General features: G+C 32.4%; 1 long non-coding RNA gene across 1 annotated transcript; it reads right to left on the bottom strand.

Annotated features, from left to right (window-relative positions):
* Positions 1-1,039: 1,039 nt before the first annotated feature.
* LOC127550607 (uncharacterized) lies at positions 1,040-17,175 on the bottom strand. The gene is made up of 3 exons (XR_007950895.1): positions 13,612-17,175; positions 3,562-3,686; positions 1,040-2,285 (listed from the first exon to the last, which is right to left on the bottom strand). It is a non-coding gene; the product is annotated as an uncharacterized LOC127550607 (long non-coding RNA).

The raw sequence follows: 17,175 nt of genomic DNA on the forward strand, positions 1-17,175 counted from the left end.
CAGAAATTGTTGGAAATTCTGTGCTAATCTGATTTAACAGTCTTTTAGGAGACTCAATTTTTAAATCTGTATCACTTAATAATTTGGCAAATTTCTGTGACTGGCCACTTTCTTAAAGTGTTAGGGGAGTTTCTATAGCCTAATACCATACCCCTTCTCTATTATTCCTATATGTCCTTTCTTCTCTACACAAAATTAGCTTTTGGGATATTTCTGTGCTATTTGAGATCGCCTAAGCACTTTACTCTCACTTATCCAGGAATCCAAAATTCTATTGCCTTCTTTTTTTTTTTTTTTTTTTTTTTTTCTGTATTCCCTAGTCCTTCCAGCAATGCCCCATTCCCACTAGCTCTATCTAATAAAACTGTTTTGTAACAAGGAAAAAACAAAAAACAAAACTTGGCAAATTCTTCTTGAATTTGTAATGGCAGATGACCAGTGTTTTTTATTTCAACTGAGTATAGTTTTTTTTTTTTTTTTTTTGCAAGGCAATTAGGGTTAAGTGACTTGCCCAGGGTCACATAGCTAGGCAGTGTTAAATGTCTGAGATCAGATTTGAACTCAGCTGACGTCAGGGCTGGTGCTCTATCCACTGTACCAGCTAGCTGCCCTTGATATAGTTTCTTAATCCTACTTAGTTTTTTAGCATTAAAATTTGAAGGAAAGTATTCCTGAAACTGTGTCTCTTGGCACTTCAAATGATCAATTATAATTCTTATAACTAAATCTTTGGGAAGGTTATTTTCAATTTTAAAATCATTTATAGCTGCAATAAAGCATTTTCCACCCTATTCTTCCATATGTTAACTTTTTAAGTAAAACGTTCAATCTTATCTTTTAACATAAATATGTTACATTTTCTCTTTAAAGCAACATGTTTAAATCATTTTTTCAAAATTATCTGAATAAGTTTTGAAAACCAAAGTCATTATGAAAAAAATTAACAAGATCAGATTTTTGCTTAGTCAAAAATATAACAATTTCATTTTTAAAATTTCAGTAATCTGTTGAAATTTTGTCTTCTTGAGAGCCACTTTTCCTCTGTATGTAATAAGTTTTTGTAATCAGAATTCATGTCTTTGTAGAGGTTTGAAAACAAATGACTGTGAAGGGCATGGCTTTTAATAAAGTTAATGATAATAATTGGTGATATATATTACCATATATATATAAAATGATATAAACTGGTGTTTTTTTTTTTTGGCTATGAATACCTACTGATGGATCATGTAGTGAATAAAAGTGATATGTTCGTTGCCACCAGCTTTAATTTTTACTACAAATCCAGCATTCTCACCCATCATTGATCTAGCATAGTCTGTACAGACGCCAAAGCAATTTTTCTATTGTAAATCTTTATTTATGAAAATTTTATTGACTTTAATATACATATATCTTCTCCTCTTGTGTGCCCTTCCAAAGGGAGACAAAACAATAATGTATGCTTCCTTCATATGCAAACATATCTTACATAAAGTAACACCTGTGCTATGTTAGAAATATCAGTCGTTTCATCTAACTAAATTGCAAACTTTGGGCTTTTCTTAAGCCTGGTAATAATCTGGTGGAATTGATTGTTAATTGATTTCAGAAAATCTTTCAGACACAGTTATCATTTGATAAAGGAATTTTATGTATTTCATCCCCATACTTTTTTTCATGAACTATTTCTGACATTTTAATAGTAGCAGGGAACATGAGATCTCCTATTGCATAGAACTTTTTAATTTTTCTCAATTAAATAAGAAGTTTCATACAATAGAATAAATATTCTTTGTTAACTGTAATAAATTTCTCAAAACATTGTTTCTCTTTGAAGATTTTAAAAATTGTTCCAAGTATTTCATTGATTTGTTCAAGCACACTGCCTACTTGGTATTAAGATGCTATTTTGGTCTGGCTGGTTTCCTACAAAACTTCCTTATAAACTAAGCAGAGATTTTTCCATGCCAATCTCATCATTAGATGTAAATTCATATCACAAAAATGATTGAGCATATTTTTTTTCCTTGTCAGTTTGGGTATACTATAGTTGTTGGCAAAGATTCTGCCTCATTGTCATTGGTATTTTTATCTTTTCTGTCTAAATTTCACCACTTATCACCAAAAAATATTTTCTTCCCAAGATATAAATGTTGCTAATAATTTCTCTAATAAATACAAGCTTTAGTTTATGAAATTACATTTGTTTGTGCTTAATTTAAAAAATTGATATTTACATTTACATACACATACAACCAGGATGGTGGAGGAATAGTTCTCTTGTTGCAATTAAACACTTGTTTCTGTAAAAGAAGGAGAAAACAGAAGTTTAAAAAAATCAAACATTCTAATATAATACTATCCAAAGATATACTAATTTGATTCTTAAATGCTGAGAAATGATGGTAGGAAAATATTGTTTTTGTTTTCCATAATTACTGTGTTTCTCTAAGAACAGAAAATTTTATATGTACAAACAGTAAAAAAACACTAATTCATAACAAAATAGTCTTGAATCTGAGTCAAGATGTTTCTGGAAGCATCCATTGGCAATGTGTGGAATGTAGGTGTGTGCAGTGCAAAGTGTGCATGTTATATGTTCAGAAACAAGGCTACAGTGAGGTCATACAATACAATACAGGCAAGTGCTGCCAAACACCTTGGCTTCATTAAATGTTTGATTTTGAATTAATTTTTTGTCATTCAGAAACCTTTTAGTATGTCAAATGTTTTATGACCCCCATATTCAGTTACGTGGCCCACAAAATAAACAGAGGGAAGGGACTAGAGGGGTTGGGAACAACTTCTGTAAGAGAGGATTTTATTTGGAGTTTTAAGGAAGCCAAATAAGTAAGTAGCAGAGTGGAGGAAGAACATTCCAGGTATGGAGGACAAAGAAAAAAAAAAGATTGTTTTATTTGAAGAACAGGAAAAAGGCTAGTATTGTTGGCTGGAAATAGCAGAGAATAAGGTATAAGAAAATCAAAGGTAGGACTTTGAATAAATAAAGGATTTTGAATGATAAACAGAACATTTTTTATTTTTATCTTAAAGGTCATAGGAGTCTCTGGAGTTTATTATGTGGTGTGTGTGTGTGTGTGTGTGTGTGTGTGTGTGTGTGTGTGTGTGTGTGTTGGGAGTTGATGAGGTTGTGAAGGAAAGTGAAAAGGAGCAAGAGAAAAAGGCCCAGGATAAGATCCTGTGGAATACCTATGGTTAGGGGGCATGACCCATATGAGGTTACAGCAAAAGATTAAATTTGATCAAAAAATATAGCCAATAATAATGTTGCCAAAAAAATGCCCTTCCACCTGAAAACAAGGGCTTCATCCTTTCATAGGTTACATCACCAGGGAGGAAGAGCACATATGCATAATATACATATAGCATATGCCTAAGAAATACGTACATAAGAATTCAAATGATCTAGGAATATTGGGGCACCTATCAGGAAGTGATCTGACCAAGGCTCATATATGGATTTAACAAATCAAAAAGAATTCATGTGGCCAGGGATACATATGGTAATTATACATAGAGACACATATGGTCAGGGTGGCATGAATGGGGGCAACTCACATTTTCAATACTACTGAGTTGCCAATGTGCTCTGAAGATGTACTACTTTGTGCTTCTCTGTTTTCTGTCTCATAATCTCTTCTGGGTCTCAGTAGTCTTGTGGTCTTCAAGTAGTTCTTTGTTATCTGTTGAGTTTAAGTATTTTAGAGCTATCCATTGATCTTTATGTAGTACAGTAATTAGAAATTCCTTGAGAAAGGCAAATAGATACTTTCATTATATAGCTGTAATTGAGTTACCATAATCAACCAGAGATCTATGAAAGTCCAGCAGAAGGAAACAGACTTAAAAGTTTTAAGTATGTTTTATTTACTCTCTTTGTTTGGTACTGATATGAATGTCCCAGACAACTATCAGTTGAAATTTTAAAAAATTATAATTCCCATTGCATTCACCTACCTTGGAAATTCTGCTTAAAAACAAACAAAAAAACTACTCTAGAGGTGTGATAGAAAGTGAAGGGATGAAGTTCACTTTGCTCTCAATCCCCTTTGATTGGTGTGCAAATGATCTAGGGAAAGCTAAGTAAAAAAAGACAAGGAAATCATTGTCCTCCAACTCCCTACCATGGCTTATTATTCATGTTTGACTAGCAACAAAATCTCAAACTTTGATGACTTAGTCTAGCCAGCACAAAGCCTCATTGGCTTATCTCTTCATATGTGGCTTGTCATATAGCACATGGGTTTTCTGGCTATTGACCCTTGATTTAGTAAGACAGGCTGCTGTTTTTGGATATAAGAAAATCTGAGTTAAATTCTCACCTCACACACTTACTAGCTCTGTGACTTCAGGCAACTTCTTCTGAGCCTTAGTCTTATTGGGGTTCAACCCAAAAGGTTGAGTTTCCAGACTTATGTTGAGAGGTCAGTCAAAAGAATTTGCAGGCTCAGACCCATCTCCCAGTCAAGGGGAAAGTTTATTGTAATCATAATGCCAATTAAAGCAGGCTAAGTTTCAAAAGAAGTTAGCCAAGAATTGAACAAGAAGAGAAATTTATAGGAAAAAGAGAAACTAGAGCTTCATGTTACTGATATGCTAATTTTATGGCTTAGAGATGGAGTTAAGTCAAAATATGTCATTTTTTTAAACTATATCATTCCCAAGGCAAATGGCCTTAGGGTTATTGTTACATTTTCATTAGAAGCTGCACCACATCAGTCTCAATCTGTAAAATGGGGATGATGGTAATAATAGCATCCACCTCACAGAATTGTTATTCAAATAAGGTATATAAAGCATTCTGAAAAACCAGCATTATATAGATGTTAATATTATCACACATCTCTGATATTCTTTATATTGCTTTTCTTGTGAAATTTGTTTTTTACAGTGGTAACCAAAAATTTCATGCAATTCTACTCCACATTTAATACTTTCCACAATCTGGTTTTTAACTACTTTTTCTAGATTTGTGAAAAAACTAAATGAGTTCCATTCACAGAACTATATTCATAACTATTTTCAAAATTCCTTACCCTATCTAGGTAAATTAATAGAAATTGTCCTCCATGCCTGGGATGCAATTCAATTCATTAAGCATTCTTTATGTGCTTATTCTTGTGTTAAACACTATGCTAGGTACTAGGGATACAAAGACAAAAATGTACCAAGCTGCTCTCAAAGAAGTTTATATTCCTTCTATTGGGAAGAATCAATATATACACAGATAAGGAAATGTAAAAGATATCATAAGTAAATACTAAAAGCTAGGTATTACTAGAAGGGAAAATGAGGAAAGAAGGCATTTCAGGCATGAGTGATGAGCTGTATAGAGAGAGATGAAATATAAGGAACAGCAAGTCATTTTGGCTGGAATACAAAATGTGTACTTGGGAGTGTTGTGATATTGTTCTAAAGAGATAGTTTGGAAGAGATAATGAAAGATTTTAAATGTTGAACAGAGGATTTATATTTTGTTCTAGAGGTAATAGGGAGCCATTGGAGCTTGTTAGGTAGAGTTAGATAGTCAGATCTGTACTTTAGAAATATCAGTTTGGCAGCTAAATGGATGACCAGGATGGGAGAGATTGAACATTAGAAGGCTAATTAGGAGATATTGTAATAGTCCAGTTAGAAAGTTGAGAGCTTTTTCAAGGGTTAATGTTGAAAAACATGTTTGCATGTATTTTGAAAATAAAAAGCTATTTTTTAAAAAAAGTTGAGAGCTTGAATTGGGATAGTTGTTGCATAAAAATAAAAAGTAAAATAATATTAGAAATGTTACAGACATAGAACTGGCAACTGATTGGATTTAGAGATGAGGAAAAGGAAAAATTGAATGTGATCCTTAAGTTGCAAACATAGATAACTGAAAGGATAGTGGCATACAAGAAATAGGGTTTCTATTTAGGAAATAGGAAAAAGGAATGAGATTTTAGAGGTTGAGGGGTGGGGAAGGAAATGAGTTGTGTTTTGGATATACTGAATTAGACGTGCTTTTGGAGCATATGAGTAGAAATGTCTGCTAAGTAGATAATGATGTTGGACTGGAGGCTAGAAGAGAGATGATGGTTGAGGATGAGGAAGGAAGACAGGTTTAAAAATCATTTGTATAGAGTTTTATATAGAGTTGTATAGAGTTTGTTAAGCTCGGGAACAGTTAGATGGTGTACTCGATACAGCAATTGGCGTGGAGTCAGGAAGAATCAATTTCCTGGATTCAAATCTGGCCTCAGATACTTACTAGCTATGTGATTCTGAGCATCATTTAAATCCATTTGTTTCAGTTTCCTAATCTTTAAAATGAGTTGGAGAAGGGAATGGCAAACCATTTTCTTGTGAAATTGTTTTTTTGCCAAGAAATTCAAAATGGAGTCACAAAAAGTCAGACATGACTGAAAATGACTGAACAACTACAAAATACATATGAAGTAATTTTCACATTGGTTATGATCTGAGGGAAAAAAGGCAAGAAAAATTAAGAAAGGAAAAAAAAATCTCCATAGGTTCCACATCCATAGGTTCCCCTTTCAAGTTCTCTGGAATTCTATTTTCCATCATGGCTGGACATTCACAGATCCGATCAACAGTGGATTAGTGCTTTATTTATTTTTCCCACTCCAACATTTGCTTTTTACCTCTTTTTACTTCTCTAGATTACACTCCAGACTTTTTCTATCATGCTTCAGAAACCTCTTAATCCTAGAAACACCTTCATTTTTCACTGAAGTCCTGGAATTTACACGCTTAAAGTACCTTCTAACCTGTCCTCTTCTGCTCTCCCCCCTCAATTGTATAGAACCTCCATTTAAGGTACCTGATGTAGTCTCTTTTTTTTTTTTTTGGCCAACTAATAACACAAATCTTTTCTATCAGGCTGTGTGAGGTGTGAGGTACAATCTCAATATTGGGGTTAATTTGCATTTCTCTATTACAGCATTTTTTATATGAGATTCCCCTATCCATATATCTGAAATGTAATTTTTTTCTTATTCCTCTAATTTGTTTATTATATAACTTTTTATATCTAAGCCATATACACTACATATGTATTTGGAGCTTTTCTTAGTATATGATGTAAGATGTTGCTTTAAACTTAATTTTTGCCAAATTTTCATTAAAGTTTTTTAATGGTTTTTGTTAAATAGTGAATCCTTCCCCTGATAACTTCAATATTTGGGTTTGCTAGACACTATGTTATTGTGTTTTTTTATTCTTCTGTGTTTGTATATTAAATCTGTTCCACTAACTGATCCCTCTCCTTTTCTTAACCAGTACTAATTTTTTAAAACAGTTGCTATTTAGTAGTCATTTTGATATCTGGTATTGATACTTCCTCTCCCCATTCTTTCCCATTTCCCTCCCCCATTTTTTTTCCTTTTAAGATTCTTGATCTCATATTCCTTTATAAGAATTATATTTTTTTCCTAGCTCTATAAAATATCCTTTTAAGAGTTTGGCAGAATACTGAATAAATATATTAATTTAGTTACTATTGTCAATTCTATTATATTGGTTTGGCCTACCAATGAGCATTAATGTTTCTACAATTAGCCTGCTTGCTAAGATTTTAAAATTTTGCATCCACATTATATATACCAGTTTGTTTTTTCCTCTGCTTTATTTCTCCCAGGTTTAAATGTCAAAAACATCTTTATATCTAAGAAAAAGATTAAAAATGCCTTCTTATATTATTGTAAACAATTTCTACACTGCTGGAATTGGTTTTTTGAATGTTTGATAGAATTCTTTTGTGAATGCTTATGATCCTAGAGTTTTTTTTTCTTTGTAAGTTCATTTATGTATTGTTCAATTTTTTTCTGATATTAGGGTTCTTTAAACATTCTATTTTCTCTTGTTAATTTAGTTTTTTTTTTTTTAATTTTGTAGGCATTTATTTCCTCTAAGTTATCAGTTTTCCTGGCAAATAGTAGGGCAAAACTATTTCTTATAATTTCTTTTATTTTCTCATCAATTGGTGTCATTTTTCCTTCTTCCATTTTTGATGTCAAAAACCAACATGCTGCTCACAAGAAACACTTGAAACACAAAGATTCACACAGCTAAAATAAGGGGCTATAATAAAATTTATGCTTCAGCTGAATTCAGAAAACAATAGTAACAATCATGATTTCAGATAAGGTTACTCTAAATATAAAAGAGAAAAAGCTAAAAGCAGCATAGATATATCACTATCAATATGTATATATTATAGGTATCTAATAACACAGGGACCTGTGTTATTATTTATATATTATTATCTGTGTTATTATCTAATAACAATAATAAGTATTAAGTGTCTGACAGATTTGAACTCAGGTTCCCTTGCCTTCAGAGCTGATGCTTTATCCACTGCATTATCCAGCTGCCCCTACTCTGCCTTTTAAAAACAGGCTGTTTATCTAATTCTTTAATTTTTTTTAACCAACTCCCTAGTTTTATCTTATCAATTAAATGATCTTTTTGCTTCATTTTATTAATCACTTCCTTATTTTCCAGGATTTCTACTTTGCTATTTAGTTGGAGATTTTTGATTTGTTATTTAAGGTTTTTAAGTTGAATTCTCAATTTATCAGTTCTTTTTTTTTTTTTTAATCTTTCGTGGATGAAGACATTTAGAAACATAACTTTCTTTTTGTAGACATGCTTTAGCTGAATCCCCTTGGTTTTGGCATTATTTGCTTTGAGGAAATTTTCTGTTGATTCTACAATTTTTTTCTTTGACACACAAATTCTCTGGAACTCTTGAATTTCCCATTGCTTTTAAATTCTTATATTAAGTGCTCTTTATTAAAAATTATATTTATTTCATTATAATCAGTAACTAATATTTAGTATTTCTGATTTTCTATATTGTTTTGGTGAAGTCTTTATGTCACATGGCCATTTTTGGAAGTGCAAAATAGTGAAGAGGTATGCAGAATTCTTTCTGCTCCCATCCTGGAATTGCCAGACTTAAATTGCCCTTTTTAACTTTTCTAAAGTTCTATTTAAGTCCTTTACTTTTTTCTTCTTTTTTAAAAAATTAATTTGCCTATGTTTGAAAGGGGTATGTTGAGGTCACAATTATAGTTTTCCTATTTTCCCTTCTATTTCAATTAGATTTTCATTTAAATACTTAAATATTATGTTATTAGGTGCCTAGAAAACATACACATTGATAATGATTTAACCATGCTGCTTTTAGCTTCTTATCATGTGTACTTAACATAGTACATGATCTACTTAACATGATCTAAGATCATGATTGCTATCATTGCTTTTTTGAATTCAGCCAAAGTATAGATTTTATTATAGCCCTTTATTTTAGCTGTGTCAATCTTTGAGTTTCAAGTTTTTCTTGTGAACAACATGTTGTTGGTTTCTGTAATCTATATCCTCTTTTATGGGCAGTTCATCCCATTCACATTTATGACTTAATTGTGTTATTCTCTTCTATGTCCTTGTGCTTATTTATTACCTCTCTTTACATTCTTTATTCTATAAAGAAGATGGTAGAAGAGAGGAAGCTTAGCTGACATGCAATGTCATAATGACACAACTTCCTCTTATAGACCGTTTCTCCTTACTCCTTACTCCACTTCTGATCCAAGGTTTTTATTCTGTCTTCCTTTCTTTGTAATCTTCCCTTCACATTCCTCCTTCCAACATTTGAGATTACATTAAGTTATGACTGTCACTTTACCTATTCTATCTTTCCCCACTTGTTAGACTCTTCTATGTCCCTTGTCCATTTCCTACTTTCCTTTTGAGTTTAATCATTTAATGCATTTCTGTATCAATCTCTGTGTATGTGTGTGTGTATTCAATTTTTATCTAACTCAGATAAAATGAGTTCATGGCATACCTGTTCATCCTGTTCTCTAATCTATATACTTGTATTGTGTACTAATAATTTCTTTTTGTCCTCCTTTTCTCCTCAGTTCCCTGTCTCTTTTGTTTTTGTCTTTTAAGACAAAACCAAAATTATTCTCAGAGCCTCTGTCATTTTAACTTTTACCTCTGATCTTTAAAGATATTAAGCTTCTGTGGCCTAACTGTACCAGATCTAAAACTATCTTATAAAGCAGTGGTCAGAAAAACCATTTGGTACAGGCTAAAAACTAGACTAGTTGATCAGTAGTATAGGTAAGGTTCACAGGACAAAATAGTTACTAATTATAGCAATCTAATGTATGACAAACTCAAAGACTCCAGCATTTGGGATAAGAATTCACTTTGACTTTGACAAAAACTGCTGGGAAAATTGGAAACTAGTATGGCAGAAACTAGGCATTGATCCACACTTAACAGTGTATACCAAGATAAGGTCAAAATGGGTTCATGATCTAGGCATAAAGAATGATATTATAAATAAATTAGAGAAACATAGGATAGTATATCTCTCAGACCTGTGGAGAAGGAAGGAATGTGTGAACAAAGAAGAACTACAGATCATTATTGATCACAAAATAGATAATTTTGATTATATTACGTTAAAAAGTTTTTGTATAAAGAAAATTAATACAGATAAGATAGAAGGGAAGCAATAAACTGGGAAAACATTTTTATATTCAAAGGTTCTGATAAGGACTCATTTCCAAAATATATAGAGAACTGACTCAAATTTATAAGAAATCAAGTCATTTTCCAATTGATAAATGGTCAAAGATAGGAACAGACCATTCAGATAAAGAAATTGAAACTATTTCTAGCCATATGAAAAGGTGCTCCAAATCAGTATTGTTCAGAGAAAAGCAAATTAAGAGGCCTCTGAAATACCACTACACACCTCTCAGGTTGGTTAAGATGACAGAAAAAGATAATGATGAATGTTGGAGGGGATGTGAGAAAACTGGGACACTGATACATTGTTGGTGGAGTTGTAAATGGAGGTAAGGTGCCAAAACAGGCTGCTGGCTTTTCCTCATGATTATGGTTTTTTTTTTTTTTTTTTTACATTCAATACATTTTTATTAATCATCCTATATATGTAAGGAATGAAGTGATAACAGATTATTTACATGAACTATGAAGGAAAATTTAGAGGAGTAATATTTAGAGAGCTAAGGTTGGTGTCAGCAAGAACTATACTTAAATTCTACCATTTACAGTCAAAGAATATATAACCATGGAAAAATCCTTCAGTTTGTTTTCATATCTTCTGAGAAGTCTTTAATAATTTTCTCAGCTGTTGATATTCTGTATTTACCTGCTTATGTACCTGTGAACTATACCACTCAACTCTAATTGAATTAAAGGAGATAATTAATTAGTTTTGCTTTTCTTGTCTTTGCATCTTCCAAACCTAGCACTTAGATGTTTTATTTTATTTTATTTTATAATAACTTTTTATTGACAGAACCCATGCCAGGCTAATTTTTTTTTTTATAATATTATCCCTTGCACTCGCTTCTGTTCCGATTTTTCCCCTCCCTCTCTCTACACCGCCCCCCCCCCCCCCAGATGGCTAGCAGTCCTATATATGTTAAATATGTTGCAGTACATCCTAGATACAATATATATTTGCAGAATTGAACAGTTCTGTTGTTGCACAGAGAGAATTGGATTCAGAAGGTAAAAATAACCCGGGAAGAGAAACGAAAAATGCAAATAGTTTACATTCATTTCCCAGTGTTCTTTCTTTGGGTATAGCTGCTTCTGTCCGTCATTTATCAATTGAAACCTCATGATTATGTTTATAGGGTTTCTATTTGATATAAATTATTTTGACTATAATTTGTATAATGATGGAGAGTCCTTGTATTTTTACATTTGTAACAATTATTTTTATATATTTTTATATATACATATGTATTTGTATATATATATATATACACAAATATAATATATACAATTATTGTAACAATAATTATCTTCAGTATGAATTCTCTTATGGTGATCAAAGATCTCTGAACAGTCTGAAGGCCTTCCCACATTCATTACATTATAGAATTTCTCTTTAATTTGGACTATCAATTTTGCTTGAGTGCACATTTACTATAAGCCTTCCTACATTAACTGTATTCATAGTGTTTCTTCTCTACACAGACTTTTGGATGCCCAATTACATTATATATCATATTATATAAATTATATATCATATTCATAGCATCTTTTGTGCAAATTTTGTGTTCTGTAATAAGCATTGGGTTCAAACTAAATTCCTTTTGCCCAGGCATATCTTTTAAGATAATGAAAAACTATTATCAGCCTCAGATATGTTTTTCTTGATATTTTGCTGTCACTTAAACTAGCCATCACATTTTCAGACTAAACTTAGTGTATCAACTATCTCCCTTTTGAATCTTTCCATTGTTACTTTCTGTGATGATTTTTCTTCAGAAATATCTTGCTTCGGATTTAACCTTTTGGTTTTAACACCTGACCTTCCAGTCTGAAAGAAAAAAAAAAAAACCTAGGCAACTCTGTCCTGTTGCCTGTGTTACAAATAAGAAAATTACTCAATCTAGAAAAAAAAGTAAAAATGATAATGGGTATAACACCAAGGTGGTTTTGGAAACTTTTAAATATGACCTTGAGATTTAGGAAATGGAAATCTGAGAAATGGAAAGAGAGATATGGAGCAATGAGAAGGGAACACAAATAGTTTAATAGAAGCTGATATAATATGCAAAGTAAGCACAGAAATTGAGACAAGCCCATCTAGGAGAATCTGAAAGTGAGAATTAACTGTTGGATGGACAAAAAAGAAATTATGTAACTTAAGGAAAATAACAGCAATGTGAGAAACAGCCTGGGACCAGACTTCAGGATTTTATCACCTCATATTTCAATTACTGTAGTAGGACCTAACTAATCTCTTGGGTTCTTTGTCTTATTGCTTTCAAGTAATGCTATATATTGATATCAAATGAATTCTTTATATCATTTTTTGTTTCTATATAAATACCCTAGTAAATCACAATCAGGGTCTTTCTATAACTACACTGATGCTATCTCTATTATGTTATGCACTCCCTATATCTCTATTCATATAAGACCAGAATTGTCCCTATTCAGTAGAAATTGTAAAGGAACTAGGGGAAAAAATTGATTTCCCATGATTAATATTGTCATTACTATGTTCTTGAGCACTTGCATTTCTTTTGTTCTCCTGAAATTACTGGATCGTGGGCAATCCTGATAGGAGACTTTACAATTCTTAGACCTTAAGAAAGTCTAAGATTTTTGCTAAGTATAGAGGCCCCAAACTCTGGTATCCTGGTGTTGCTCTCTCAGTAAAATCCTGAGCGTCCTTTGATCAATACAGACTCTTTCCACTTATGTCCCCAATGTGACAATATTTTCTTACTGAAAATCAGAAGATACTTTCCTACTGTCTACAAAATCCTCTAAAATCCATCCCTGTGATATTCTTATTCAATACTACTCCACCAACAGGCATGCTCCATGTTAGTAGTTGGTTTTCTAGACTAATCGAGTGCAGTGAAGAGATGGAGTTATTGGGCAGGTCATGAATGATGATTCAGTGAAGAAAACTGAGGAAGTCAGACAGGCAGGAGGAAAACCAAGACAGGGTAGTATCTTAAAATCTGAGAAAAAAGAGATAGCTATGAAAAGATGATCATGTGTCAAATGCTTAGAAAAAGTTTTCTTCTTACTCACTTGGACAAGTACCTCTTGGGATTTGTCTTTTTACTATTCAAAACTTTCTTCTTTGTTCCAACTGGGATAACACATCTGGCTTGGAAATTAAATATCCTGTTCATATGAAAAGAAAAAAGACTTTATGTGCTGGGGACAAAGACCCATCCTTGAAATCCCCAAATCCTTATTTTTCAGGATCTTAGAAGGAGGAGCTACATATTACATCAAAGGTTGGACAAGTCCCAATTTCATTTTTTACAGAATGCAGAACTTTCATCTATAAACAAGCACAAGAGAACCTTATTTCTGTGTCCCACAGGGATTAGGAATATATGAAAATTGAACTTCAGGTAGCTATGCAAAAGAGACACCAGAAGTTCCATAATTTTTAATGACTAAGGAAATGAAACACATTCCAAAAATTAGATGGATGATAAGCACACAAGAATGCCACACTTACCCAATAAGACCAGATTCCTAGAATTCATCAGGATTATTTTCCTGAGTGGATTTCTTTGACAAAGAGAAGATCTAACTCAGTTTCAATTGATCAATGATGGAGAGAAGCAGCTACACCCAAAGAAAGAACACTGGGAAATGAATGTAAACTGTTTGCATTTTGGTTTTTCTTCCCAGGTTATTTTTACTTTCTGAATTCTTCCTGTGCAACAAGAGAACTGTTCAGTTCTGCACACATATATTTTATTTAGTATATACTGTGACATTTAACATGAATAGGACTGCTTGCCATCTGAGGGAGGGGGTGGAAGGAGGGAGGGGAAAAGTCACAACAGAAGAGAATTCAAGGGATAATGTTGTAAAAAATTACCCAGGCATGAGCTCTGTTAAAAAAAAAAAAAAAAAAAAGATAATTTTCTTGTACAGGTATATTTCATTTCAAGATACAATTGGCTCATTCTCTCCTGAGTTAAATCTGTAGCTATAATCTTGAATTTCAATGATTTCTGAAATGCCAAACGTATTCATACTCAACTTTGGACCGTCTATTGATGTATCTTTAGTGAACGTTAGCAGCATCAAAAGGTATATGGTTTGATAATATTCAGGGACTTGGGTGTATCAAGTAAATTTTAATTTTCTATTCTATTCTATTATGTCATCTCTGTTTCTGATTATATAAGAGCCAAAAATAAATATGAATCATAGTAAATGTTTTTGAAGGACACACATTTTTGCCTGGAAAACGATGCCCCTTAGAGAAACAAGATATTATCTAGTCAAGTGCCACATTATGTAGTAAGATATTAAGTACACAAGAATTTTGGTGGCAGATAAGAACTTGACAAGAATTATAGAACCTTAAAGTTTTAAGGAACTTTGAAGGTAATCTACAGCAATATTTTTGTCAAAGAAGGAATATTTTTGATATCTTTCCCTAAGTAATAGTGTATCCTCTCCTTAGACGTTTCCAGTGAAGTAACTCCTTCATGAAGCAGTCCAATTCATTTTTATGCCTCTCAAAATGTAAAAAGTTCTATTATTGAGTTGCAATTGTCCTTTCTATAACTTCCATCCATCATTTCTAGTTTTCCTTTCTGCAATTACAAAGCATAAGTAAAACTCATCTTTTGTAAAACAGCTCTTTAGATATTTGAGAAGTTTATATATTTTTGCTAAATCTCCTTTTCCTATTTTAAACATTCCAATTCTTTCAACCATTTCATGATCTATTTTTCATGACAGTCACCTTCTTATTAAATACATCTTTATGTATCAATTGAAATATGGCAAGGAGAACTGAATGTGATATTCTAGATATAACTTAACCAATGAACAATACACAGATTATGATTACCATAAATTTCGATAATGTAATATCAAGTGTTATTAATAGTTAACCATTGTGTCCAGAGTAAAGGAGATAGAAGGCCAAATGTATTGTTCATTGGTTAAATTATATCTAGAATGTCACATTCATAATACCACCTAAGAAATTTGTATTTGAATAACTTATAAAAGATAGGATAGCCACTCAGGACAACTAATCCTGTTAGTATCCACCTTGTTCAAAGAAGGTATGATATTTAAATCACTTATAGTACAAATCTCCAAATCTCTCCAAAAACTCATACTAGCATTACTTGCTTTACTAAGAATCCTTATTGATTAAAAAGAATACCAGTAATTTTGAGGGATCTTCATTTAGGAGAGGACCTAAATGATCCCCCTTGTACCCAAATATGACTACCTTGCTGACTTGCTATCAATGCATTAAGAGAAAAAGGAATAGTAGGGATTGTAGGAATACAAATAAGACCATTTAAAGAAATTCTTTGTCTAGACCTTGTGGTCTAGATTACCAAGGTCACATTTTTCTTCAGGCCCAAGGCAGCAAGGTTAGCTGTGCTTTGTACTGAGGCTAATTATAGACACTGTTGTTTGCATCTGCTAAGAACTTCTGATTTTACGTTTTTTTGTGGGAGAAAGTCCAGGAATTGAAGTCTCTACAAAGTTGGTAGGAGTGAGGTGTATGACAAATTCTGTTAAACCCACAAACAAGCACAAGACAGCAATATGTTATGGGAATTTGAGTGCCAAGAAATGCAATTGGCCACAAACCAGTATTATTTTACCATTTTAAAAATAAATTACTGGCAAATATATTTGATTCTTTCATAGAAGCTTACTTTGATAATATGATCATCTTTTCTCACTAAAAGCAAGTGAGATGATACAGGAAGTAACTCATTACATAACACTTGATAGTTGGAAAGCTTGTAGTAGGATTGGTATTGAGTAGTATTATTTGAATTCTACAAATCAAGAAATAGACTCAGAACTTACACTATTAAGTGGTGGAGGTAATTGTATTGTTATTATTTTTTTCATAAATTATAGTTTTTGAGGAACCTTATATCTAATCTACTGCATTTTTCCCCACTGCCCAGTTTTGCAGACGAGAGCCAGAGAGATGAGTTGAATGATTTGAGGGCACACAAACATAAATGAGAGAACTGGAATTCAGAACCTTGATTCTCTGATACAAAATTCAATGCTTTTTCCATTGCACCATGTTGCTTACTATAGTTCCATCCTGGGATATATAAACTACCAAATTAATCTAATTTACATCAAGGCAAATAAGGACTGGATCTCACTAGTCAAAGAATATTAGTGATTCATAGGCACTGCTAATTTCTATCTAAGGATATTTCTAACTTACTGAAAAGGCATACCAACCATTGGGCTTTAAATAGAAGAGGCCTTTTAAGAGGGCTTTTTAAATTTTTTCTACTTGAGACCTCTTTTCACTCAAAAAAATTTTATGTGATCCTGGGTATACAGGCATACAAGTCAAACATTTGCTAATAAATCATAATTCATATTCAGTTGAGATCCCAAATGGAATAGGAACTATAGTTTAAGAAGCTGGGTTCTAAGTTGTGAAAAATGAAGTTCCATAGGCTTGAAGTAGAGAAAACCTGGATTGGCATCTGACCTCTGATAAATACTGGTTGTGTGGTTCTGAGCAAATTGCTTATACATTCAGTGCTCTAGGAAACTCTCTAAAACCATAAGTTTCAGAGAACATAAAGACCTGAATTTGTAAAAGTTTACTTA

The sequence above is a fragment of the Antechinus flavipes genome, chromosome 2, assembly GCF_016432865.1.
Source record: "Antechinus flavipes isolate AdamAnt ecotype Samford, QLD, Australia chromosome 2, AdamAnt_v2, whole genome shotgun sequence".
Taxonomy (NCBI): Eukaryota; Metazoa; Chordata; class Mammalia; order Dasyuromorphia; family Dasyuridae; genus Antechinus; species Antechinus flavipes.